Genomic DNA, 24,673 nt, shown 5'->3' with positions numbered 1-24,673 from the left:
GGTTCACTTCTTCATTCAACCCACCCATCCAAAGTCACCAAATCTTTGAAGCAAGTCTGCCTATTCTCCATTTCTCTCTATGTACAAGATACCTTGTATCATTTGAATGGACAGCAGGAGAGAAGGATATTTATGGTGAGTGGGGGTGGGGTTTTGAGGAGTAACCTCATTTGCCTAAGAGCCGGGGTATCTGGGAAAAAAAGTATTTTATGGGGGAAGACTTTCACATCTCCTTGGTGCAATTTGTAGGGCCTTATAACATCCTTTCTGTGGATGCAGATTCAGTCGGAACAGAGGTCCTAGTCCTCGCTCTGCCTTTCAAAGGAACTGTAAATATGCATGGCTTATTTGGCTTTGCCCGGCAGGGCTTGCCCGGCAGGGTGAGAATGGCGTTTATCAGGCGTTCGTCAGGCGATCGGAAGGGGTGAGGCAATAATTTATAATTCAATGATCTTCATGATATTTTCTTGATAATATGAAAGCAGGAAAGGGAAGCTTGGCAATAAGCAATCCTAAAGCAAGGTGTGACTCCAGGGAAGAATGACTTGAAAACAAAATACAGAAAGACTCATGTAAAAAGGCCCTGATGAGGCTTGAACTCATGACCCCTGGTTTACAAGACCAGTGCTCTGCCACTGAGCTACAAGGCCAGTCTGCACAAAGGATGTAAATTGCAACATGTATTCTTACTGAGGTATGAATATATCTATGATTTTGAGACTCTGTATGGAAACGTAGTTGCATATGAATGTCCACGTGCGCGCACACATTGAAGACCATGCTTAAAGCACTTTTTTTGGAAGTATGAAAAACTACATTTTCATATGAGAAAATAAGAGTTTTCGCATTCAAGACCATACCGATAGCTCTAGTTAGTATGTCTGCAATCAGTGACATATAGAGAACCCACTTATTAGAAGTGATCTGTCTCTGTGGGGCAGACATATGTTAACAGTCATTCATTTGAGACGGCCTAAACTTTAGGAGTAAGAGCTGCTTTCTTATCAATCTATTTATCCAAACTGGTTCATAAGCCAGGAGTGAGTGAAAGGCAATCCTCTGGAAACTCCATGAAAGATCTAATTTCTATTACGCACAAAATACTTCACTTTATTTGACATATTTGTTAAAATGGAACAGTCAGATGATCCCATCTAGCGGATCCTGGCTCTGTCTTGAAAGAGAGTGTAATTATACTACAAGAAATGCTGGCCATCAAAAGAGACTCTGATGGCTTTCCGACGAAGGTGGGATTCGAACCCACGCGTGCAGAGCACAATGGATTAGCAGTCCATCGCCTTAACCACTCGGCCACCTCGTCTGCCCTACAGCCCCATCTGAAACCTTGCTTCACAAAAGGTACTGAAGTGTCAATATACTGTACCTAAAAAAGAAAAAAACAGCTGAGGCAAGATCACACATTCCACGTCTTCCCCCAATCAGGGACCTACATTTCATTTTTGGGAAATTCTTACTATGTGCTAATTACAAATATTCATAAGATTCCCCTAGACTTTGTCAGAACTGTCAAGATATAATTCTATGGGGTTTTGAATAGACAGAGCATATGTTATAGGACAATTATAGAATCTATTCCGTTTGGACTGTATTTTTAATAGTCATGATAACATGCTAGCATGTGAGTCGATCTTGCACAGTGAATGATGGAGCAGTGTCTGTCATCTACTTGGTCAGCTGTAGATGGCTCACCTGGGGAGATGTGAAAAGAGAGAGCTCCAGTGGCGCAATTGGTTAGCGCGCGGTACTTATACAGCAGTACTTGCACTGAGCCATGCCGAGGTTGTGAGTTCGAGCCTCACCTGGAGCAGCCGTGTTGTTTTTCATAAACCATTTCACAAAAAGTAAAGTTTAAACTCAGAGTATGGACGGCCCTTGCTAGAGAGTCTTTACTTCTTATAGGATCTACGTGTCCTACTCCTCTGGGTGCCAAATATCACATATCCTCCGCGATGCTCAGTTTAAACATTCCATGATGTGCCATCTTGCATTTCATGCAAACACCACATCAGTGCATTTAAAAATACATTTGTAGAATAATAAATATGATGAAAACTGTGTTCTCACATGATAACCATAAACTGAAGAGCTGCAAAAAATGCTGTATCAGCTACTTACAATAAAAGGTGACTCGAAAAAACTAGCAAAAGAAGAGCATCATCATATTAAAGGTTCTATTCACCATCTTGAGTTGCACCATAGCAGCTTATGGTGCTTTTCTGTTCAGAGTGTGCCTCCAATCCCACATTCATTTTTCATTTCTTTGCACTTTAAAAACCAACAATTACTGCTCGAAGTTCACTTTTCAAAACCATTCAACCTATTAAATGTATTTCTCTAACCTATGAATGTGGTCCATGTTCACTTTTCCTCATCTTCATCTCGATACTCCTTTCCCAGAAACCAGGTTCACTTCTTCATTCAACCCACCCATCCAAATTCACCAAATCTTTGAAGCAAGTCTGCCTATTCTCCCTTTCTCTCTATGTACAAGATACCTTGTATCATTTGAATGGACAGCAGGAGAGAAGGATATTTATGGTGAGTGGGGGTGGGGTTTTGAGGAGTAACCTCATTTGCCTAAGAGCCGGGGTATCTGGGAAAAAAAGTATTTTATGGGGGAAGACTTTCACATCTCCTTGGTGAAATTTGTAGGGCCTTATAACATCCTTTCTGTGGATGCAGATTCAGTCGGAACAGAGGTCCTAGTCCTCGCTCTGCCTTTCAAAGGAACTGTAAATATGCATGGCTTATTTGGCTTTGCCCGGCAGGGCTTGCCCGGCAGGGTGAGAATGGCGTTTGTCAGGCGTTCGTCAGGCGATCGGAAGGGGTGAGGCAATAATTTATAATTCAATGATCTTCATGATATTTTCTTGATAATATGAAAGCAGGAAAGGGAAGCTTGGCAATAAGCAATCCTAAAGCAAGGTGTGACTCCAGGGAAGAATGACTTGAAAACAAAATACAGAAAGACTCATGTAAAAAGGCCCTGATGAGGCTTGAACTCATGACCCCTGGTTTACAAGACCAGTGCTCTGCCACTGAGCTACAAGGCCAGTCTGCACACAGGATGTAAATTGCAACATGTATTCTTACTGAGGTATGAATATATCTATGATTTTGAGACTCTGTATGGAAACGTAGTTGCATATGAATGTCCACGTGCGCGCACACATTGAAGACCATGCTTAAGGCACTTTTTTTGGAAGTATGAAAAACTACATTTTCATATGAGAAAATAAGAGTTTTCGCATTCAAGACCATACCGATAGCTCTAGTTAGTATGTCTGCAATCAGTGACATATAGAGAACCCACTTATTAGAAGTGATCTGTCTCTGTGGGGCAGACATATGTTAACAGTCATTCATTTGAGACGGCCTAAACTTTAGGAGTAAGAGCTGCTTTCTTATCAATCTATTTATCCAAACTGGTTCATAAGCCAGGAGTGAGTGAAAGGCAATCCTCTGGAAACTCCATGAAAGATCTAATTTCTATTACGCACAAAATACTTCACTTTATTTGACATATTTGTTAATATGGAACAGTCAGATGATCCCATCTAGCAGATCCTGGCTCTGTCTTGAAAGAGAGTGTAATTATACTACAAGAAATGCTGGCCATCAAAAGAGACTCTGATGGCTTTCCGACGAAGGTGGGATTCGAACCCACGCATGCAGAGCACAATGGATTAGCAGTCCATCGCCTTAACCACTCGGCCACCTTGTCTGCCCTACAGCCCCATCTGAAACCTTGCTTCACAAAAGGTACTGAAGTGTCAATATACTGTACCTAAAAAAGAAAAAAACAGCTGAGGCAAGATCTCACATTCCACGTCTTCCCCCAATCAGGGACCTACATTTCATTTTTGGGAAATTCTTACTATGTGCTAATTACAAATATTCATAAGATTCCCCTAGACTTTGTCAGAACTGTCAAGATATAATTCTATGGGGTTTTGAATAGACAGAGCATATGTTATAGGACAATTATAGAATCTATTCCGTTTGGACTGTATTTTTAATAGTCATGATAACATGCTAGCATGTGAGTCGATCTTGCACAGTGAATGATGGAGCAGTGTCTGTCATCTACTTAGTCAGCTGTAGATGGCTCACCTGGGGAGATGTGAAAAGAGAGAGCTCCAGTGGCGCAATCGGTTAGCGCGCGGTACTTATACAGCAGTACTTGCACTGAGCCATGCCGAGGTTGTGAGTTCGAGCCTCACCTGGAGCAGCCGTGTTGTTTTTCATAAACCATTTCACAAAAAGTAAAGTTTAAACTCAGAGTATGGACGGCCCTTGCTAGAGAGTCTTTACTTCTTATAGGATCTACGTGTCCTACTCCTCTGGGTGCCAAATATCACATATCCTCCGCGATGCTCAGTTTAAACATTCCATGATGTGCCATCTTGCATTTCATGCAAACACCACATCAGTGCATTTAAAAATACATTTGTAGAATAATAAATATGATGAAAACAGTGTTCTCACATGATAACCATAAACTGAAGAGCTGCAAAAAATGCTGTATCAGCTACTTACAATAAAAGGTGACTCGAAAAAACTAGCAAAAGAAGAGCATCATCATATTAAAGGTTCTATTCACCATCTTGAGTTGCACCATAGCAGCTTATGGTGCTTTTCTGTTCAGAGTGTGCCTCCAATCCCACATTCATTTTTCATTTCTTTGCAGTTTAAAAACCAACAATTACTGCTCGAAGTTCACTTTTCAAAACCATTCAACCTATTAAATGTATTTCTCTAACCTATGAATGTGGTCCATGTTCACTTTTCCTCATCTTCATCTCGATACTCCTTTCCCAGAAACCAGGTTCACTTCTTCATTCAACCCACCCATCCAAGGTCACCAAATCTTTGAAGCAAGTCTGCCTATTCTCCCTTTCTCTCTATGTACAAGATACCTTGTATCATTTGAATGGACAGCAGGAGAGAAGGATATTTATGGTGAGTGGGGGTGGGGTTTTGAGGAGTAACCTCATTTGCCTAAGAGCCGGGGTATCTGGGAAAAAAAGTATTTTATGGGGGAAGACTTTCACATCTCCTTGGTGAAATTTGTAGGGCCTTATAACATCCTTTCTGTGGATGCAGATTCAGTCGGAACAGAGGTCCTAGTCCTCGCTCTGCCTTTCAAAGGAACTGTAAATATGCATGGCTTATTTGGCTTTGCCCGGCAGGGCTTGCCCGGCAGGGTGAGAATGGCGTTTGTCAGGCGTTCGTCAGGCGATCGGAAGGGGTGAGGCAATAATTTATAATTCAATGATCTTCATGATATTTTCTTGATAATATGAAAGCAGGAAAGGGAAGCTTGGCAATAAGCAATCCTAAAGCAAGGTGTGACTCCAGGGAAGAATGACTTGAAAACAAAATACAGAAAGACTCATGTAAAAAGGCCCTGATGAGGCTTGAACTCATGACCCCTGGTTTACAAGACCAGTGCTCTGCCACTGAGCTACAAGGCCAGTCTGCACACAGGATGTAAATTGCAACATGTATTCTTACTGAGGTATGAATATATCTATGATTTTGAGACTCTGTATGGAAACGTAGTTGCATATGAATGTCCACGTGCGCGCACACATTGAAGACCATGCTTAAGGCACTTTTTTTGGAAGTATGAAAAACTACATTTTCATATGAGAAAATAAGAGTTTTCGCATTCAAGACCATACCGATAGCTCTAGTTAGTATGTCTGCAATCAGTGACATATAGAGAACCCACTTATTAGAAGTGATCTGTCTCTGTGGGGCAGACATATGTTAACAGTCATTCATTTGAGACGGCCTAAACTTTAGGAGTAAGAGCTGCTTTCTTATCAATCTATTTATCCAAACTGGTTCATAAGCCAGGAGTGAGTGAAAGGCAATCCTCTGGAAACTCCATGAAAGATCTAATTTCTATTACGCACAAAATACTTCACTTTATTTGACATATTTGTTAATATGGAACAGTCAGATGATCCCATCTAGCGGATCCTGGCTCTGTCTTGAAAGAGAGTGTAATTATACTACAAGAAATGCTGGCCATCAAAAGAGACTCTGATGGCTTTCCGACAAAGGTGGGATTCGAACCCACGCATGCAGAGCACAATGGATTAGCAGTCCATCGCCTTAACCACTCGGCCACCTCGTCTGCCCTACAGCCCCATCTGAAACCTTGCTTCACAAAAGGTACTGAAGTGTCAATATACTGTACCTAAAAAAGAAAAAAACAGCTGAGGCAAGATCTCACATTCCACGTCTTCCCCCAATCAGGGACCTACATTTCATTTTTGGGAAATTCTTACTATGTGCTAATTACAAATATTCATAAGATTCCCCTAGACTTTGTCAGAACTGTCAAGATATAATTCTATGGGGTTTTGAATAGACAGAGCATATGTTATAGGACAATTATAGAATCTATTCCGTTTGGACTGTATTTTTAATAGTCATGATAACATGCTAGCATGTGAGTCGATCTTGCACAGTGAATGATGGAGCAGTGTCTGTCATCTACTTGGTCAGCTGTAGATGGCTCACCTGGGGAGATGTGAAAAGAGAGAGCTCCAGTGGCGCAATCGGTTAGCGCGCGGTACTTATACAGCAGTACTTGCACTGAGCCATGCCGAGGTTGTGAGTTCGAGCCTCACCTGGAGCAGCCGTGTTGTTTTTCATAAACCATTTCACAAAAAGTAAAGTTTAAACTCAGAGTATGGACGGCCCTTGCTAGAGAGTCTTTACTTCTTATAGGATCTACGTGTCCTACTCCTCTGGGTGCCAAATATCACATATCCTCCGCGATGCTCAGTTTAAACATTCCATGATGTGCCATCTTGCATTTCAGGCAAACACCACATCAGTGCATTTAAAAATACATTTGTAGAATAATAAATATGATGAAAACAGTGTTCTCACATGATAACCATAAACTGAAGAGCTGCAAAAAATGCTGTATCAGCTACTTACAATAAAAGGTGACTCGAAAAAACTAGCAAAAGAAGAGCATCATCATATTAAAGGTTCTATTCACCATCTTGAGTTGCACCATAGCAGCTTATGGTGCTTTTCTGCTCAGAGTGTGCCTCCAATCCCACATTCATTTTTAATTTCTTTGCAGTTTAAAAACCAACAATTACTGCTCGAAGTTCACTTTTCAAAACCATTCAACCTATTAAATGTATTTCTCTAACCTATGAATGTGGTCCATGTTCACTTTTCCTCATCTTCATCTCGATACTCCTTTCCCAGAAACCAGGTTCACTTCTTCATTCAACCCACCCTTCCAAGGTCACCAAATCTTTGAAGCAAGTCTGCCTATTCTCCCTTTCTCTCTATGTACAAGATACCTTGTATCATTTGAATGGACAGCAGGAGAGAAGGATATTTATGGTGAGTGGGGGTGGGGTTTTGAGGAGTAACCTCATTTGCCTAAGAGCCGGGGTATCTGGGAAAAAAAGTATTTTATGGGGGAAGACTTTCACATCTCCTTGGTGAAATTTGTAGGGCCTTATAACATCCTTTCTGTGGATGCAGATTCAGTCGGAACAGAGGTCCTAGTCCTAGCTCTGCCTTTCAAAGGAACTGTAAATATGCATGGCTTATTTGGCTTTGCCCGGCAGGGTGAGAATGGCGTTTGTCAGGCGTTCGTCAGGCGATCGGAAGTGGTGAGGCAATAATTTATAATTCAATGATCTTCATGATATTTTCTTGATAATATGAAAGCAGGAAAGGGAAGCTTGGCAATAAGCAATCCTAAAGCAAGGTGTGACTTCCGGGAAGAATGACTTGAAAACAACATACAGAAAGACTCATGTAAAAAGGCCCTGATGAGGCTTGAACTCATGACCCCTGGTTTACAAGACCAGTGCTCTGCCACTGAGCTACAAGGCCAGTCTGCACGCAGGATGTAAATTGCAACATGTATTCTTACTGAGGTATGAATATATCTATGATTTTGAGACTCTGTATGGAAACGTAGTTGCATATGAATGTCCACGTGCGCGCACACATTGAAGACCATGCTTAAGGCACTTTTTTTGGAAGTATGAAAAACTACATTTACATATGAGAAAATAAGAGTTTTCGCATTCAAGACCATACCGATAGCTCTAGTTAGTATGTCTGCAATCAGTGACATATAGAGAACCCACTTATTAGAAGTGATCTGTCTCTGTGGGGCAGACATATGTTAACAGTCATTCATTTGAGACGGCCTAAACTTTAGGAGTAAGAGCTGCTTTCTTATCAATCTATTTATCCAAACTGGTTAATAAGTAGGCCTGGGCGAAGCACTACGCTACGCTCGCGTAGTTTGCGAAGTTCGCGCTACTTCGCACTACGCGAACTGCACGTAGCACAGTGCGAACACGCGTAGCATAGTGTTGCGTAGTGCTGCGGTCATTTTTTGCTTGCTCGCGGTCCTCAATGTCAAGTTGGCGACCGCGAGCAAGCAAAATGACATCCTGGCGAGACTTTTTCCTTGTTCGCGATCGCGAGCATGGAAAATAAACCTCCCGGCGAGATTCCCAACGCGAGAAGGTCAGGTTTCTCATTGCGAGGGGTCGCGTATGCTCGCGACCGCTCGCGATGAGAAACTACCAGTTCGCGTTGAGAAAGCTGCAGCTCGAGTAAAAATCTACTCGAGCAGCAGAAAACTACAGCTCGCACTGTGCAAGATGCCATTTTCAATGATTGCACAGTGCCGGTTGCTTGTCCGCACTGTGCAATCATTGAAAACAACATCTTGCACAGTGCGAACATGTTACTTCGCAGTTCGCGAAGTGCTACGCGTAGCTCGCGTAGTGCGAACTTCACTTTGCGTAGCTTCGCGAAGTGCTACTTCGCGAACTACGCCCACCCTTATTAATAAGCCAGGAGTGAGTGAAAGGCAATCCTCTGGAAACTCCATGAAAGATCTAATTTCTATTACGCACAAAATACTTCACTTTATTTGACATATTTGTTAAAATGGAACAGTCAGATGATCCCATCTAGCGGATCCTGGCTCTGTCTTGAAAGAGAGTGTAATTATACTACAAGAAATGCTGGCCATCAAAAGAGACTCTGATGGCTTTCCGACGAAGGTGGGATTCGAACCCACGCGTGCAGAGCACAATGGATTAGCAGTCCATCGCCTTAACCACTCGGCCACCTCGTCTGCCCTACAGCCCCATCTGAAACCTTGCTTCACAAAAGGTACTGAAGTGTCAATATACTGTACCTAAAAAAGAAAAAAACAGCTGAGGCAAGATCTCACATTCCACGTCTTCCCCCAATCAGGGACCTACATTTCATTTTTGGGAAATTCTTACTATGTGCTAATTACAAATATTCATAAGATTCCCCTAGACTTTGTCAGAACTGTCAAGATATAATTCTATGGGGTTTTGAATAGACAGAGCATATGTTATAGGACAATTATAGAATCTATTCCGTTTGGACTGTATTTTTAATAGTCATGATAACATGCTAGCATGTGAGTCGATCTTGCACAGTGAATGATGGAGCAGTGTCTGTCATCTACTTCGTCAGCTGTAGATGGCTCACCTGGGGAGATGTGAAAAGAGAGAGCTCCAGTGGCGCAATCGGTTAGCGCGCGGTACTTATACAGCAGTACTTGCACTGAGCCATGCCGAGGTTGTGAGTTCGAGCCTCACCTGGAGCAGCCGTGTTGTTTTTCATAAACCATTTCACAAAAAGTAAAGTTTAAACTCAGAGTATGGACGGCCCTTGCTAGAGAGTCTTTACTTCTTATAGGATCTACGTGTCCTACTCCTCTGGGTGCCAAATATCACATATCCTCCGCGATGCTCAGTTTAAACATTCCATGATGTGCCATCTTGCATTTCATGCAAACACCACATCAGTGCATTTAAAAATACATTTGCAGAATAATAAATATGATGAAAACTGTGTTCTCACATGATAACCATAAACTGAAGAGCTGCAAAAAATGCTGTATCAGCTACTTACAATAAAAGGTGACTCGAAAAAACTAGCAAAAGAAGAGCATCATCATATTAAAGGTTCTATTCACCATCTTGAGTTGCACCATAGCAGCTTATGGTGCTTTTCTGCTCAGAGTGTGCCTCCAATCCCACATTCATTTTTAATTTCTTTGCAGTTTAAAAACCAACAATTACTGCTCGAAGTTCACTTTTCAAAACCATTCAACCTATTAAATGTATTTCTCTAACCTATGAATGTGGTCCATGTTCACTTTTCCTCATCTTCATCTCGATACTCCTTTCCCAGAAACCAGGTTCACTTCTTCATTCAACCCACCCATCCAAGGTCACCAAATCTTTGAAGCAAGTCTGCCTATTCTCCCTTTCTCTCTATGTACAAGATACCTTGTATCATTTGAATGGACAGCAGGAGAGAAGGATATTTATGGTGAGTGGGGGTGGGGTTTTGAGGAGTAACCTCATTTGCCTAAGAGCCGGGGTATCTGGGAAAAAAAGTATTTTATGGGGGAAGACTTTCACATCTCCTTGGTGAAATTTGTAGGGCCTTATAACATCCTTTCTGTGGATGCAGATTCAGTCGGAACAGAGGTCCTAGTCCTCGCTCTGCCTTTCAAAGGAACTGTAAATATGCATGGCTTATTTGGCTTTGCCCGGCAGGGCTTGCCCGGCAGGGTGAGAATGGCGTTTGTCAGGCGTTCGTCAGGCGATCGGAAGGGGTGAGGCAATAATTTATAATTCAATGATCTTCATGATATTTTCTTGATAATATGAAAGCAGGAAAGGGAAGCTTGGCAATAAGCAATCCTAAAGCAAGGTGTGACTCCAGGGAAGAATGACTTGAAAACAAAATACAGAAAGACTCATGTAAAAAGGCCCTGATGAGGCTTGAACTCATGACCCCTGGTTTACAAGACCAGTGCTCTGCCACTGAGCTACAAGGCCAGTCTGCACACAGGATGTAAATTGCAACATGTATTCTTACTGAGGTATGAATATATCTATGATTTTGAGACTCTGTATGGAAACGTAGTTGCATATGAATGTCCACGTGCGCGCACACATTGAAGACCATGCTTAAGGCACTTTTTTTGGAAGTATGAAAAACTACATTTTCATATGAGAAAATAAGAGTTTTCGCATTCAAGACCATACCGATAGCTCTAGTTAGTATGTCTGCAATCAGTGACATATAGAGAACCCACTTATTAGAAGTGATCTGTCTCTGTGGGGCAGACATATGTTAACAGTCATTCATTTGAGACGGCCTAAACTTTAGGAGTAAGAGCTGCTTTCTTATCAATCTATTTATCCAAACTGGTTCATAAGCCAGGAGTGAGTGAAAGGCAATCCTCTGGAAACTCCATGAAAGATCTAATTTCTATTACGCACAAAATACTTCACTTTATTTGACATATTTGTTAATATGGAACAGTCAGATGATCCCATCTAGCGGATCCTGGCTCTGTCTTGAAAGAGAGTGTAATTATACTACAAGAAATGCTGGCCATCAAAAGAGACTCTGATGGCTTTCCGACGAAGGTGGGATTCGAACCCACGCATGCAGAGCACAATGGATTAGCAGTCCATCGCCTTAACCACTCGGCCACCTCGTCTGCCCTACAGCCCCATCTGAAACCTTGCTTCACAAAAGGTACTGAAGTGTCAATATACTGTACCTAAAAAAGAAAAAAACAGCTGAGGCAAGATCTCACATTCCACGTCTTCCCCCAATCAGGGACCTACATTTCATTTTTGGGAAATTCTTACTATGTGCTAATTACAAATATTCATAAGATTCCCCTAGACTTTGTCAGAACTGTCAAGATATAATTCTATGGGGTTTTGAATAGACAGAGCATATGTTATAGGACAATTATAGAATCTATTCCGTTTGGACTGTATTTTTAATAGTCATGATAACATGCTAGCATGTGAGTCGATCTTGCACAGTGAATGATGGAGCAGTGTCTGTCATCTACTTGGTCAGCTGTAGATGGCTCACCTGGGGAGATGTGAAAAGAGAGAGCTCCAGTGGCGCAATCGGTTAGCGCGCGGTACTTATACAGCAGTACTTGCACTGAGCCATGCCGAGGTTGTGAGTTCGAGCCTCACCTGGAGCAGCCGTGTTGTTTTTCATAAACCATTTCACAAAAAGTAAAGTTTAAACTCAGAGTATGGACGGCCCTTGCTAGAGAGTCTTTACTTCTTATAGGATCTACGTGTCCTACTCCTCTGGGTGCCAAATATCACATATCCTCCGCGATGCTCAGTTTAAACATTCCATGATGTGCCATCTTGCATTTCATGCAAACACCACATCAGTGCATTTAAAAATACATTTGTAGAATAATAAATATGATGAAAACAGTGTTCTCACATGATAACCATAAACTGAAGAGCTGCAAAAAATGCTGTATCAGCTACTTACAATAAAAGGTGACTCGAAAAAACTAGCAAAAGAAGAGCATCATCATATTAAAGGTTCTATTCACCATCTTGAGTTGCACCATAGCAGCTTATGGTGCTTTTCTGCTCAGAGTGTGCCTCCAATCCCACATTCATTTTTAATTTCTTTGCAGTTTAAAAACCAACAATTACTGCTCGAAGTTCACTTTTCAAAACCATTCAACCTATTAAATGTATTTCTCTAACCTATGAATGTGGTCCATGTTCACTTTTCCTCATCTTCATCTCGATACTCCTTTCCCAGAAACCAGGTTCACTTCTTCATTCAACCCACCCTTCCAAGGTCACCAAATCTTTGAAGCAAGTCTGCCTATTCTCCCTTTCTCTCTATGTACAAGATACCTTGTATCATTTGAATGGACAGCAGGAGAGAAGGATATTTATGGTGAGTGGGGGTGGGGTTTTGAGGAGTAACCTCATTTGCCTAAGAGCCGGGGTATCTGGGAAAAAAAGTATTTTATGGGGGAAGACTTTCACATCTCCTTGGTGAAATTTGTAGGGCCTTATAACATCCTTTCTGTGGATGCAGATTCAGTCGGAACAGAGGTCCTAGTCCTCGCTCTGCCTTTCAAAGGAACTGTAAATATGCATGGCTTATTTGGCTTTGCCCGGCAGGGCTTGCCCGGCAGGGTGAGAATGGCGTTTGTCAGGCGTTCGTCAGGCGATCGGAAGGGGTGAGGCAATAATGTATAATTCAATGATCTTCATGATATTTTCTTGATAATATGAAAGCAGGAAAGGGAAGCTTGGCAATAAGCAATCCTAAAGCAAGGTGTGACTCCAGGGAAGAATGACTTGAAAACAACATACAGAAAGACTCATGTAAAAAGGCCCTGATGAGGCTTGAACTCATGACCCCTGGTTTACAAGACCAGTGCTCTGCCACTGAGCTACAAGGCCAGTCTGCACGCAGGATGTAAATTGCAACATGTATTCTTACTGAGGTATGAATATATCTATGATTTTGAGACTCTGTATGGAAACGTAGTTGCATATGAATGTCCACGTGCGCGCACACATTGAAGACCATGCTTAAGGCACTTTTTTTGGAAGTATGAAAAACTACATTTTCATATGAGAAAATAAGAGTTTTCGCATTCAAGACCATACCGATAGCTCTAGTTAGTATGTCTGCAATCAGTGACATATAGAGAACCCACTTATTAGAAGTGATCTGTCTCTGTGGGGCAGACATATGTTAACAGTCATTCATTTGAGACGGCCTAAACTTTAGGAGTAAGAGCTGCTTTCTTATCAATCTATTTATCCAAACTGGTTAATAAGCCAGGAGTGAGTGAAAGGCAATCCTCTGGAAACTCCATGAAAGATCTAATTTCTATTACGCACAAAATACTTCACTTTATTTGACATATTTGTTAAAATGGAACAGTCAGATGATCCCATCTAGTGGATCCTGGCTCTGTCTTGAAAGAGAGTGTAATTATACTACAAGAAATGCTGGCCATCAAAAGAGACTCTGATGGCTTTCCGACGAAGGTGGGATTCGAACCCACGCGTGCAGAGCACAATGGATTAGCAGTCCATCGCCTTAACCACTCGGCCACCTCGTCTGCCCTACAGCCCCATCTGAAACCTTGCTTCACAAAAGGTACTGAAGTGTCAATATACTGTACCTAAAAAAGAAAAAAACAGCTGAGGCAAGATCTCACATTCCACGTCTTCCCCCAATCAGGGACCTACATTTCATTTTTGGGAAATTCTTACTATGTGCTAATTACAAATATTCATAAGATTCCCCTAGACTTTGTCAGAACTGTCAAGATATAATTCTATGGGGTTTTGAATAGACAGAGCATATGTTATAGGACAATTATAGAATCTATTCCGTTTGGACTGTATTTTTAATAGTCATGATAACATGCTAGCATGTGAGTCGATCTTGCACAGTGAATGATGGAGCAGTGTCTGTCATCTACTTGGTCAGCTGTAGATGGCTCACCTGGGGAGATGTGAAAAGAGAGAGCTCCAGTTTACGCAATAGGTTAGCGCGCGGTACTTATACAGCAGTACTTGCACTGAGCCATGCCGAGGTTGTGAGTTCGAGCCTCACCTGTAGCAGCTGTGTTGATTTTCATAAACCATTTCACAAAAAGTAAAGTTTAAACTCAGAGTATGGACGGCCCTTGCTAGAGAGTCTTTACTTCTTATAGGATCTACGTGTCCTACTCCTCTGGGTGCCAAATATCACATATCCTCCGCGATGCTCAGTTTAAACATTCCATGATGTGCCATCTTGCATTTCATGCAAACACCACATCAGTGCATTTAAAAATACATTTGTAGAATAATAAATATGATGAAAACAGTGTTCTCACATGATAACCATAAACTGAAGAGCTGCAAAAAATGCTGTATCAGCTACTTACAATAAAAGGTGACTCGAAAAAACTAGCAAAAGAAGAGCATCATCATATTAAAGGTTCTATTCACCATCTTGAGTTGCACCATAGCAGCTTATGGTGCTTTTCTGCTCAGAGTGTGCCTCCAATCCCACATTAATTTTTAATTTCTTTGCAGTTTAAAAACCAACAATTACTGCTCGAAGTTCACTTTTCAAAACCATTCAACCTATTAAATGTATTTCTCTAACATATGAATGTGGTCCATGTTCACTTTTCCTCATCTTCATCTCGATACTCCTTTCCCAGAAACCAGGTTCACTTCTTCATTCAACCCACCCATCCAAGGTCACCAAATCTTTGAAGCAAGTCTGCCTATTCTCCCTTTCTCTCTATGTACAAGATACCTTGTATCATTTGAATGGACAGCAGGAGAGAAGGATATTTATGGTGAGTGGGGGTGGGGTTTTGAGGAGTAACCTCATTTGCCTAAGAGCCGGGGGATCTGGGAAAAAAAGTATTTTATGGGGGAAGACTTTCACATCTCCTTGGTGAAATTTGTAGGGCCTTATAACATCCTTTCTGTGGATGCAGATTCAGTCGGAACAGAGGTCCTAGTCCTCGCTCTGCCTTTCAAAGGAACTGTAAATATGCATGGCTTATTTGGCTTTGCCCGGCAGGGCTTGCCCGGCAGGGTGAGAATGGCGTTTGTCAGGCGTTCGTCATGCGATCGGAAGGGGTGAGGCAATAATGTATAATTCAATGATCTTCATGATATTTTCTTGATAATATGAAAGCAGGAAAGGGAAGCTTGGCAATAAGCAATCCTAAAGCAAGGTGTGACTCCAGGGAAGAATGACTTGAAAACAACATACAGAAAGACTCATGTAAAAAGGCCCTGATGAGGCTTGAACTCATGACCCCTGGTTTACAAGACCAGTGCTCTGCCACTGAGCTACAAGGCCAGTCTGCACGCAGGATGTAAAATGCAACATGTATTCTTACTGAGGTATGAATATATCTATGATTTTGAGACTCTGTATGGAAACGTAGTTGCATATGAATGTCCACGTGCGCGCACACATTGAAGACCATGCTTAAGGCACTTTTTTTGGAAGTATGAAAAACTACATTTTCATATGAGAAAATAAGAGTTTTCGCATTCAAGACCATACCGATAGCTCTAGTTAGTATGTCTGCAATCAGTGACATATAGAGAACCCACTTATTAGAAGTGATCTGTCTCTGTGGGGCAGACATATGTTAACAGTCATTCATTTGAGACGGCCTAAACTTTAGGAGTAAGAGCTGCTTTCTTATCAATCTATTTATCCAAACTGGTTAATAAGCCAGGAGTGAGTGAAAGGCAATCCTCTGGAAACTCCATGAAAGATCTAATTTCTATTACGCACAAAATACTTCACTTTATTTGACATATTTGTTAAAATGGAACAGTCAGATGATCCCATCTAGTGGATCATGGCTCTGTCTTGAAAGAGAGTGTAATTATACTACAAGAAATGCTGGCCATCAAAAGAGACTCTGATGGCTTTCCGACGAAGGTGGGATTCGAACCCACGCGTGCAGAGCACAATGGATTAGCAGTCCATCGCCTTAACCACTCGGCCACCTCGTCTGCCCTACAGCCCCATCTGAAACCTTGCTTCACAAAAGGTACTGAAGTATCAATATACTGTACCTAAAAAAGAAAAAAACAGCTGAGGCAAGATCTCACATTCCACGTCTTCCCCCAATCAGGGACCTACATTTCATTTTTGGGAAATTCTTACTATGTGCTAATTACAAATATTCATAAGATTCCCCTAGACTTTGTCAGAACTGTCAAGATATAATTCTATGGGGTTTTGAATAGACAGAGCATATGTTATAGGACAATTATAGAATCTATTCCGTTTGGACTGTATTTTTAATAGTCATGATAACATGCTAGCATGTGAGTCGATCTTGCACAGTGAATGATGGAGCAGTGTCTGTCATCTACTTGGTCAGCTGTAGATGGCTCACCTGGGGAGATGTGAAAAGAGAGAGCTCCAGTGGCGCAATCGGTTAGCGCGCGGTACTTATACAGCAGTACTTGCACTGAGCCATGCCGAGGTTGTGAGTTCGAGCCTCACCTGGAGCAGCCGTGTTGTTTTTCATAAACCATTTCACAAAAAGTAAAGTTTAAACTCAGAGTATGGACGGCCCTTGCTAGAGAGTCTTTACTTCTTATAGGATCTACGTGTCCTACTCCTCTGGGTGCCAAATATCACATATCCTCCGCGATGCTCAGTTTAAACATTCCATGATGTGCCATCTTGCATTTCATGCAAACACCACATCAGTGCATTTAAAAATACATTTGTAGAATAATAAATATGATGAAAACTGTGTTCTCACATGATAACCATAAACTGAAGAGCTGCAAAAAATGCTGTATCAGCTACTTACAATAAAAGGTGACTCGAAAAAACTAGCAAAAGAAGAGCATCATCATATTAAAGGTTCTATTCACCATCTTGAGTTGCACCATAGCAGCTTATGGTGCTTTTCTGTTCAGAGTGTGCCTCCAATCCCACATTCATTTTTAATTTCTTTGCAGTTTAAAAACCAACAATTACTGCTCGAAGTTCACTTTTCAAAACCATTCAACCTATTAAATGTATTTCTCTAACCTATGAATGTGGTCCATGTTCACTTTTCCTCATCTTCATCTCGATACTCCTTTCCCAGAAACCAGGTTCACTTCTTCATTCAACCCACCCATCCAAAGTCACCAAATCTTTGAAGCAAGTCTGCCTATTCTCCCTTTCTCTCTATGTACAAGATACCTTGTATCATTTGAATGGACAGCAGGAGAGAAGGATATTTATGGTGAGTGGGGGTGGGGTTTTGAGGAGTAACCTCATTTGCCTAAGAGCCGGGGTATCTGGGAAAAAAAGTATTTTATGGGGGAAGACTTTCACATCTCCTTGGTGAAATTTGTAGGGCCTTATAACATCCTTTCTGTGGATGCAGATTCAGTCGGAACAGAGGTCCTAGTCCTAGCTCTGCCTTTCAAAGGAACTGTAAATATGCATGGCTTATTTGGCTTTGCCCGGCAGGGTGAGAATGGCGTTTGTCAGGCGTTCGTCAGGCGATCGGAAGTGGTGAGGCAATAATTTATAATTCAATGATCTTCATGATATTTTCTTGATAATATGAAAGCAGGAAAGGGAAGCTTGGCAATAAGCAATCCTAAAGCAAGGTGTGACTTCCGGGAAGAATGACTTGAAAACAACATACAGAAAGACTCATGTAAAAAGGCCCTGATGAGGCTTGAACTCATGACCCCTGGTTTACAAGACCAGTGCTCTGCCACTGAGCTACAAGGCCAGTCTGCACGCAGGATGTAAATTGCAACATGTATTCTTACTGAGGTATGAATATATCTATGATTTTGAGACTCTGTATGGAAACGTAGTTGCATATGAATGTCCACGTGCGCGCACACATTGAAGACCATGCTTAAGGCACTTTTTTTGGAAGTATGAAAAACTACATTTTCATATGAGAAAATAAGAGTTTTCGCATTCAAGACCATACCGATAGCTCTAGTTAGTATGTCTGCAATCAGTGACATATAGAGAACCCACTTATTAGAAGTGATCTGTCTCTGTGGGGCAGACATATGTTAACAGTCATTCATTTGAGACGGCCTAAACTTTAGGAGTAAGAGCTGCTTTCTTATCAATCTATTTATCCAAACTGGTTAATAAGTAGGCCTGGGCGAAGCACTACGCTACGCTCGCGTAGTTTGCGAAGTTCGCGCTACTTCGCACTACGCGAACTGCACGTAGCACAGTGCGAACACGCGTAGCATAGTGTTGCGTAGTGCTGCGGTCATTTTTTGCTTGCTCGCGGTCCTCAATGTCAAGTTGGCGACCGCGAGCAAGCAAAATGACATCCTGGCGAGACTTTTTCCTTGTTCGCGATCGCGAGCATGGAAAATAAACCTCCCGGCGAGATTCCCAACGCGAGAAGGTCAGGTTTCTCATTGCGAGGGGTCGCGTATGCTCGCGACCGCTCGCGATGAGAAACTACCAGTTCGCGTTGAGAAAGCTGCAGCTCGAGTAAAAATCTACTCGAGCAGCAGAAAACTACAGCTCGCACTGTGCAAGATGCCATTTTCAATGATTGCACAGTGCCGGTTGCTTGTCCGCACTGTGCAATCATTGAAAACAACATCTTGCACAGTGCGAACATGTTACTTCGCAGTTCGCGAAGTGCTACGCGTAGCTCGCGTAGTGCGAACTTCACTTTGCGTAGCTTCGCGAAGTGCTACTTCGCGAACTACGCCCACCCTTATTAATAAGCCAGGAGTGAGTGAAAGGCAATCCTCTGGAAACTCCATGAAAGATCTAATTTCTATTACGCACAAAATACTTCACTTTATTTGACATATTTGTTAAAATGGAACAGTCAGATGATCCCATCTAGCGGATCCTGGCTCTGTCTTGAAAGAGAGTGTAATTATACTACAAGAAATGCTGGCCATCAAAAGAGACTCTGATGGCTTTCCGACGAAGGTGGGATTCGAACCCACGCGTGCAGAGCACAATGGATTAGCAGTCCATCGCCTTAACCACTCGGCCACCTCGTCTGCCCTACAGCCCCATCTGAAACCTTGCTTCACAAAAGGTACTGAAGTGTCAATATACTGTACCTAAAAAAGAAAAAAACAGCTGAGGCAAGATCTCACATTCCACGTCTTCCCCCAATCAGGGACCTACATTTCATTTTTGGGAAATTCTTACTATGTGCTAATTACAAATATTCATAAGATTCCCCTAGACTTTGTCAGAACTGTCAAGATATAATTCTATGGGGTTTTGAATAGACAGAGCATATGTTATAGGACAATTATAGAATCTATTCCGTTTGGACTGTATTTTTAATAGTCATGATAACATGCTAGCATGTGAGTCGATCTTGCACAGTGAATGATGGAGCAGTGTCTGTCATCTACTTGGTCAGCTGTAGATGGCTCACCTGGGGAGATGTGAAAAGAGAGAGCTCCAGTGGCGCAATCGGTTAGCGCGCGGTACTTATACAGCAGTACTTGCACTGAGCCATGCCGAGGTTGTGAGTTCGAGCCTCACCTGGAGCAGCCGTGTTGTTTTTCATAAACCATTTCACAAAAAGTAAAGTTTAAACTCAGAGTATGGACGGCCCTTGCTAGAGAGTCTTTACTTCTTATAGGATCTACGTGTCCTACTCCTCTGGGTGCCAAATATCACATATCCTCCGCGATGCTCAGTTTAAACATTCCATGATGTGCCATCTTGCATTTCATGCAAACACCACATCAGTGCATTTAAAAATACATTTGTAGAATAATAAATATGATGAAAACTGTGTTCTCACATGATAACCATAAACTGAAGAGCTGCAAAAAATGCTGTATCAGCTACTTACAATAAAAGGTGACTCGAAAAAACTAGCAAAAGAAGAGCATCATCATATTAAAGGTTCTATTCACCATCTTGAGTTGCACCATAGCAGCTTATGGTGCTTTTCTGTTCAGAGTGTGCCTCCAATCCCACATTCATTTTTAATTTCTTTGCAGTTTAAAAACCAACAATTACTGCTCGAAGTTCACTTTTCAAAACCATTCAACCTATTAAATGTATTTCTCTAACCTATGAATGTGGTCCATGTTCACTTTTCCTCATCTTCATCTCGATACTCCTTTCCCAGAAACCAGGTTCACTTCTTCATTCAACCCACCCATCCAAAGTCACCAAATCTTTGAAGCAAGTCTGCCTATTCTCCCTTTCTCTCTATGTACAAGATACCTTGTATCATTTGAATGGACAGCAGGAGAGAAGGATATTTATGGTGAGTGGGGGTGGGGTTTTGAGGAGTAACCTCATTTGCCTAAGAGCCGGGGTATCTGGGAAAAAAAGTATTTTATGGGGGAAGACTTTCACATCTCCTTGGTGAAATTTGTAGGGCCTTATAACATCCTTTCTGTGGATGCAGATTCAGTCGGAACAGAGGTCCTAGTCCTAGCTCTGCCTTTCAAAGGAACTGTAAATATGCATGGCTTATTTGGCTTTGCCCGGCAGGGTGAGAATGGCGTTTGTCAGGCGTTCGTCAGGCGATCGGAAGTGGTGAGGCAATAATTTATAATTCAATGATCTTCATGATATTTTCTTGATAATATGAAAGCAGGAAAGGGAAGCTTGGCAATAAGCAATCCTAAAGCAAGGTGTGACTTCCGGGAAGAATGACTTGAAAACAACATACAGAAAGACTCATGTAAAAAGGCCCTGATGAGGCTTGAACTCATGACCCCTGGTTTACAAGACCAGTGCTCTGCCACTGAGCTACAAGGCCAGTCTGCACGCAGGATGTAAATTGCAACATGTATTCTTACTGAGGTATGAATATATCTATGATTTTGAGACTCTGTATGGAAACGTAGTTGCATATGAATGTCCACGTGCGCGCACACATTGAAGACCATGCTTAAGGCACTTTTTTTGGAAGTATGAAAAACTACATTTTCATATGAGAAAATAAGAGTTTTCGCATTCAAGACCATACCGATAGCTCTAGTTAGTATGTCTGCAATCAGTGACATATAGAGAACCCACTTATTAGAAGTGATCTGTCTCTGTGGGGCAGACATATGTTAACAGTCATTCATTTGAGACGGCCTAAACTTTAGGAGTAAGAGCTGCTTTCTTATCAATCTATTTATCCAAACTGGTTAATAAGTAGGCCTGGGCGAAGCACTACGCTACGCTCGCGTAGTTTGCGAAGTTCGCGCTACTTCGCACTACGCGAACTGCACGTAGCACAGTGCGAACACGCGTAGCATAGTGTTGCGTAGTGCTGCGGTCATTTTTTGCTTGCTCGCGGTCCTCAATGTCAAGTTGGCGACCGCGAGCAAGCAAAATGACATCCTGGCGAGACTTTTTCCTTGTTCGCGATCGCGAGCATGGAAAATAAACCTCCCGGCGAGATTCCCAACGCGAGAAGGTCAGGTTTCTCATTGCGAGGGGTCGCGTATGCTCGCGACCGCTCGCGATGAGAAACTACCAGTTCGCGTTGAGAAAGCTGCAGCTCGAGTAAAAATCTACTCGAGCAGCAGAAAACTACAGCTCGCACTGTGCAAGATGCCATTTTCAATGATTGCACAGTGCCGGTTGCTTGTCCGCACTGTGCAATCATTGAAAACAACATCTTGCACAGTGCGAACATGTTACTTCGCAGTTCGCGAAGTGCTACGCGTAGCTCGCGTAGTGCGAACTTCACTTTGCGTAGCTTCGCGAAGTGCTACTTCGCGAACTACGCCCACCCTTATTAATAAGCCAGGAGTGAGTGAAAGGCAATCCTCTGGAAACTCCATGAAAGATCTAATTTCTATTACGCACAAAATACTTCACTTTATTTGACATATTTGTTAAAATGGAACAGTCAGATGATCCCATCTAGCGGATCCTGGCTCTGTCTTGAAAGAGAGTGTAATTATACTACAAGAAATGCTGGCCATCAAAAGAGACTCTGATGGCTTTCCGACGAAGGTGGGATTCGAACCCACGCGTGCAGAGCACAATGGATTAGCAGTCCATCGCCTTAACCACTCGGCCACCTCGTCTGCCCTACAGCCCCATCTGAAACCTTGCTTCACAAAAGGTACTGAAGTGTCAATATACTGTACCTAAAAAAGAAAAAAACAGCTGAGGCAAGATCTCACATTCCACGTCTTCCCCCAATCAGGGACCTACATTTCATTTTTGGGAAATTCTTACTATGTGCTAATTACAAATATTCATAAGATTCCCCTAGACTTTGTCAGAACTGTCAAGATATAATTCTATGGGGTTTTGAATAGACAGAGCATATGTTATAGGACAATTATAGAATCTATTCCGTTTGGACTGTATTTTTAATAGTCATGATAACATGCTAGCATGTGAGTCGATCTTGCACAGTGAATGATGGAGCAGTGTCTGTCATCTACTTGGTCAGCTGTAGATGGCTCACCTGGGGAGATGTGAAAAGAGAGAGCTCCAGTGGCGCAATCGGTTAGCGCGCGGTACTTATACAGCAGTACTTGCACTGAGCCATGCCGAGGTTGTGAGTTCGAGCCTCACCTGGAGCAGCCGTGTTGTTTTTCATAAACCATTTCACAAAAAGTAAAGTTTAAACTCAGAGTATGGACGGCCCTTGCTAGAGAGTCTTTACTTCTTATAGGATCTACGTGTCCTACTCCTCTGGGTGCCAAATATCACATATCCTCCGCGATGCTCAGTTTAAACATTCCATGATGTGCCATCTTGCATTTCATGCAAACACCACATCAGTGCATTTAAAAATACATTTGTAGAATAATAAATATGATGAAAACTGTGTTCTCACATGATAACCATAAACTGAAGAGCTGCAAAAAATGCTGTATCAGCTACTTACAATAAAAGGTGACTCGAAAAAACTAGCAAAAGAAGAGCATCATCATATTAAAGGTTCTATTCACCATCTTGAGTTGCACCATAGCAGCTTATGGTGCTTTTCTGCTCAGAGTGTGCCTCCAATCCCACATTCATTTTTAATTTCTTTGCAGTTTAAAAACCAACAATTACTGCTCGAAGTTCACTTTTCAAAACCATTCAACCTATTAAATGTATTTCTCTAACCTATGAATGTGGTCCATGTTCACTTTTCCTCATCTTCATCTCGATACTCCTTTCCCAGAAACCAGGTTCACTTCTTCATTCAACCCACCCATCCAAGGTCACCAAATCTTTGAAGCAAGTCTGCCTATTCTCCCTTTCTCTCTATGTACAAGATACCTTGTATCATTTGAATGGACAGCAGGAGAGAAGGATATTTATGGTGAGTGGGGGTGGGGTTTTGAGGAGTAACCTCATTTGCCTAAGAGCCGGGGTATCTGGGAAAAAAAGTATTTTATGGGGGAAGACTTTCACATCTCCTTGGTGAAATTTGTAGGGCCTTATAACATCCTTTCTGTGGATGCAGATTCAGTCGGAACAGAGGTCCTAGTCCTAGCTCTGCCTTTCAAAGGAACTGTAAATATGCATGGCTTATTTGGCTTTGCCCGGCAGGGTGAGAATGGCGTTTGTCAGGCGTTCGTCAGGCGATCGGAAGTGGTGAGGCAATAATTTATAATTCAATGATCTTCATGATATTTTCTTGATAATATGAAAGCAGGAAAGGGAAGCTTGGCAATAAGCAATCCTAAAGCAAGGTGTGACTTCCGGGAAGAATGACTTGAAAACAACATACAGAAAGACTCATGTAAAAAGGCCCTGATGAGGCTTGAACTCATGACCCCTGGTTTACAAGACCAGTGCTCTGCCACTGAGCTACAAGGCCAGTCTGCACGCAGGATGTAAATTGCAACATGTATTCTTACTGAGGTATGAATATATCTATGATTTTGAGACTCTGTATGGAAACGTAGTTGCATATGAATGTCCACGTGCGCGCACACATTGAAGACCATGCTTAAGGCACTTTTTTTGGAAGTATGAAAAACTACATTTACATATGAGAAAATAAGAGTTTTCGCATTCAAGACCATACCGATAGCTCTAGTTAGTATGTCTGCAATCAGTGACATATAGAGAACCCACTTATTAGAAGTGATCTGTCTCTGTGGGGCAGACATATGTTAACAGTCATTCATTTGAGACGGCCTAAACTTTAGGAGTAAGAGCTGCTTTCTTATCAATCTATTTATCCAAACTGGTTAATAAGTAGGCCTGGGCGAAGCACTACGCTACGCTCGCGTAGTTTGCGAAGTTCGCGCTACTTCGCACTACGCGAACTGCACGTAGCACAGTGCGA

General features: G+C 42.0%; 24 non-coding genes across 24 annotated transcripts; 8 read left to right on the top strand and 16 right to left on the bottom strand.

The window, feature by feature from the left end:
- Positions 1-578: 578 nt before the first annotated feature.
- On the bottom strand, positions 579-650 carry TRNAT-UGU (transfer RNA threonine (anticodon UGU)). Its single transcript has one exon. It is a non-coding gene; the product is annotated as a tRNA-Thr (tRNA).
- Positions 651-1,239: 589 nt separating this feature from the next.
- TRNAS-GCU (transfer RNA serine (anticodon GCU)) lies at positions 1,240-1,321 on the bottom strand. Its single transcript has one exon. It is a non-coding gene; the product is annotated as a tRNA-Ser (tRNA).
- Positions 1,322-1,733: 412 nt separating this feature from the next.
- On the top strand, positions 1,734-1,828 carry TRNAI-UAU (transfer RNA isoleucine (anticodon UAU)). Its single transcript has 2 exons — positions 1,734-1,771; positions 1,793-1,828. It is a non-coding gene; the product is annotated as a tRNA-Ile (tRNA).
- Positions 1,829-3,002: 1,174 nt separating this feature from the next.
- TRNAT-UGU (transfer RNA threonine (anticodon UGU)) lies at positions 3,003-3,074 on the bottom strand. Its single transcript has one exon. It is a non-coding gene; the product is annotated as a tRNA-Thr (tRNA).
- Positions 3,075-4,157: 1,083 nt separating this feature from the next.
- On the top strand, positions 4,158-4,252 carry TRNAI-UAU (transfer RNA isoleucine (anticodon UAU)). Its single transcript has 2 exons — positions 4,158-4,195; positions 4,217-4,252. It is a non-coding gene; the product is annotated as a tRNA-Ile (tRNA).
- A 1,174-nt stretch (positions 4,253-5,426) lies between these two features.
- On the bottom strand, positions 5,427-5,498 carry TRNAT-UGU (transfer RNA threonine (anticodon UGU)). Its single transcript has one exon. It is a non-coding gene; the product is annotated as a tRNA-Thr (tRNA).
- A 1,083-nt stretch (positions 5,499-6,581) lies between these two features.
- TRNAI-UAU (transfer RNA isoleucine (anticodon UAU)) lies at positions 6,582-6,676 on the top strand. Its single transcript has 2 exons — positions 6,582-6,619; positions 6,641-6,676. It is a non-coding gene; the product is annotated as a tRNA-Ile (tRNA).
- A 1,160-nt stretch (positions 6,677-7,836) lies between these two features.
- Positions 7,837-7,908, bottom strand: TRNAT-UGU (transfer RNA threonine (anticodon UGU)). The gene has a single exon. It is a non-coding gene; the product is annotated as a tRNA-Thr (tRNA).
- Positions 7,909-9,093: 1,185 nt separating this feature from the next.
- TRNAS-GCU (transfer RNA serine (anticodon GCU)) lies at positions 9,094-9,175 on the bottom strand. Its single transcript has one exon. It is a non-coding gene; the product is annotated as a tRNA-Ser (tRNA).
- Positions 9,176-9,587: 412 nt separating this feature from the next.
- On the top strand, positions 9,588-9,682 carry TRNAI-UAU (transfer RNA isoleucine (anticodon UAU)). Its single transcript has 2 exons — positions 9,588-9,625; positions 9,647-9,682. It is a non-coding gene; the product is annotated as a tRNA-Ile (tRNA).
- A 1,174-nt stretch (positions 9,683-10,856) lies between these two features.
- TRNAT-UGU (transfer RNA threonine (anticodon UGU)) lies at positions 10,857-10,928 on the bottom strand. Its single transcript has one exon. It is a non-coding gene; the product is annotated as a tRNA-Thr (tRNA).
- A 1,083-nt stretch (positions 10,929-12,011) lies between these two features.
- Positions 12,012-12,106, top strand: TRNAI-UAU (transfer RNA isoleucine (anticodon UAU)). The gene is made up of 2 exons: positions 12,012-12,049; positions 12,071-12,106. It is a non-coding gene; the product is annotated as a tRNA-Ile (tRNA).
- Positions 12,107-13,280: 1,174 nt separating this feature from the next.
- TRNAT-UGU (transfer RNA threonine (anticodon UGU)) lies at positions 13,281-13,352 on the bottom strand. Its single transcript has one exon. It is a non-coding gene; the product is annotated as a tRNA-Thr (tRNA).
- Positions 13,353-13,941: 589 nt separating this feature from the next.
- TRNAS-GCU (transfer RNA serine (anticodon GCU)) lies at positions 13,942-14,023 on the bottom strand. Its single transcript has one exon. It is a non-coding gene; the product is annotated as a tRNA-Ser (tRNA).
- A 1,682-nt stretch (positions 14,024-15,705) lies between these two features.
- Positions 15,706-15,777, bottom strand: TRNAT-UGU (transfer RNA threonine (anticodon UGU)). Its single transcript has one exon. It is a non-coding gene; the product is annotated as a tRNA-Thr (tRNA).
- A 589-nt stretch (positions 15,778-16,366) lies between these two features.
- On the bottom strand, positions 16,367-16,448 carry TRNAS-GCU (transfer RNA serine (anticodon GCU)). The gene has a single exon. It is a non-coding gene; the product is annotated as a tRNA-Ser (tRNA).
- Positions 16,449-16,860: 412 nt separating this feature from the next.
- TRNAI-UAU (transfer RNA isoleucine (anticodon UAU)) lies at positions 16,861-16,955 on the top strand. Its single transcript has 2 exons — positions 16,861-16,898; positions 16,920-16,955. It is a non-coding gene; the product is annotated as a tRNA-Ile (tRNA).
- Positions 16,956-18,115: 1,160 nt separating this feature from the next.
- TRNAT-UGU (transfer RNA threonine (anticodon UGU)) lies at positions 18,116-18,187 on the bottom strand. The gene has a single exon. It is a non-coding gene; the product is annotated as a tRNA-Thr (tRNA).
- Positions 18,188-19,372: 1,185 nt separating this feature from the next.
- On the bottom strand, positions 19,373-19,454 carry TRNAS-GCU (transfer RNA serine (anticodon GCU)). The gene has a single exon. It is a non-coding gene; the product is annotated as a tRNA-Ser (tRNA).
- Positions 19,455-19,866: 412 nt separating this feature from the next.
- TRNAI-UAU (transfer RNA isoleucine (anticodon UAU)) lies at positions 19,867-19,961 on the top strand. The gene is made up of 2 exons: positions 19,867-19,904; positions 19,926-19,961. It is a non-coding gene; the product is annotated as a tRNA-Ile (tRNA).
- Positions 19,962-21,121: 1,160 nt separating this feature from the next.
- On the bottom strand, positions 21,122-21,193 carry TRNAT-UGU (transfer RNA threonine (anticodon UGU)). Its single transcript has one exon. It is a non-coding gene; the product is annotated as a tRNA-Thr (tRNA).
- A 1,185-nt stretch (positions 21,194-22,378) lies between these two features.
- On the bottom strand, positions 22,379-22,460 carry TRNAS-GCU (transfer RNA serine (anticodon GCU)). Its single transcript has one exon. It is a non-coding gene; the product is annotated as a tRNA-Ser (tRNA).
- Positions 22,461-22,872: 412 nt separating this feature from the next.
- TRNAI-UAU (transfer RNA isoleucine (anticodon UAU)) lies at positions 22,873-22,967 on the top strand. The gene is made up of 2 exons: positions 22,873-22,910; positions 22,932-22,967. It is a non-coding gene; the product is annotated as a tRNA-Ile (tRNA).
- A 1,160-nt stretch (positions 22,968-24,127) lies between these two features.
- On the bottom strand, positions 24,128-24,199 carry TRNAT-UGU (transfer RNA threonine (anticodon UGU)). Its single transcript has one exon. It is a non-coding gene; the product is annotated as a tRNA-Thr (tRNA).
- Between the last annotated feature and the right edge of the window lie 474 nt (positions 24,200-24,673).

This window comes from Triturus cristatus, chromosome 12 (assembly GCF_964204655.1).
Source record: "Triturus cristatus chromosome 12, aTriCri1.1, whole genome shotgun sequence".
Lineage (NCBI taxonomy): Eukaryota > Metazoa > Chordata > Amphibia > Caudata > Salamandridae > Triturus > Triturus cristatus.
This window is presented reverse-complemented; position numbering and strand designations above follow the sequence as displayed.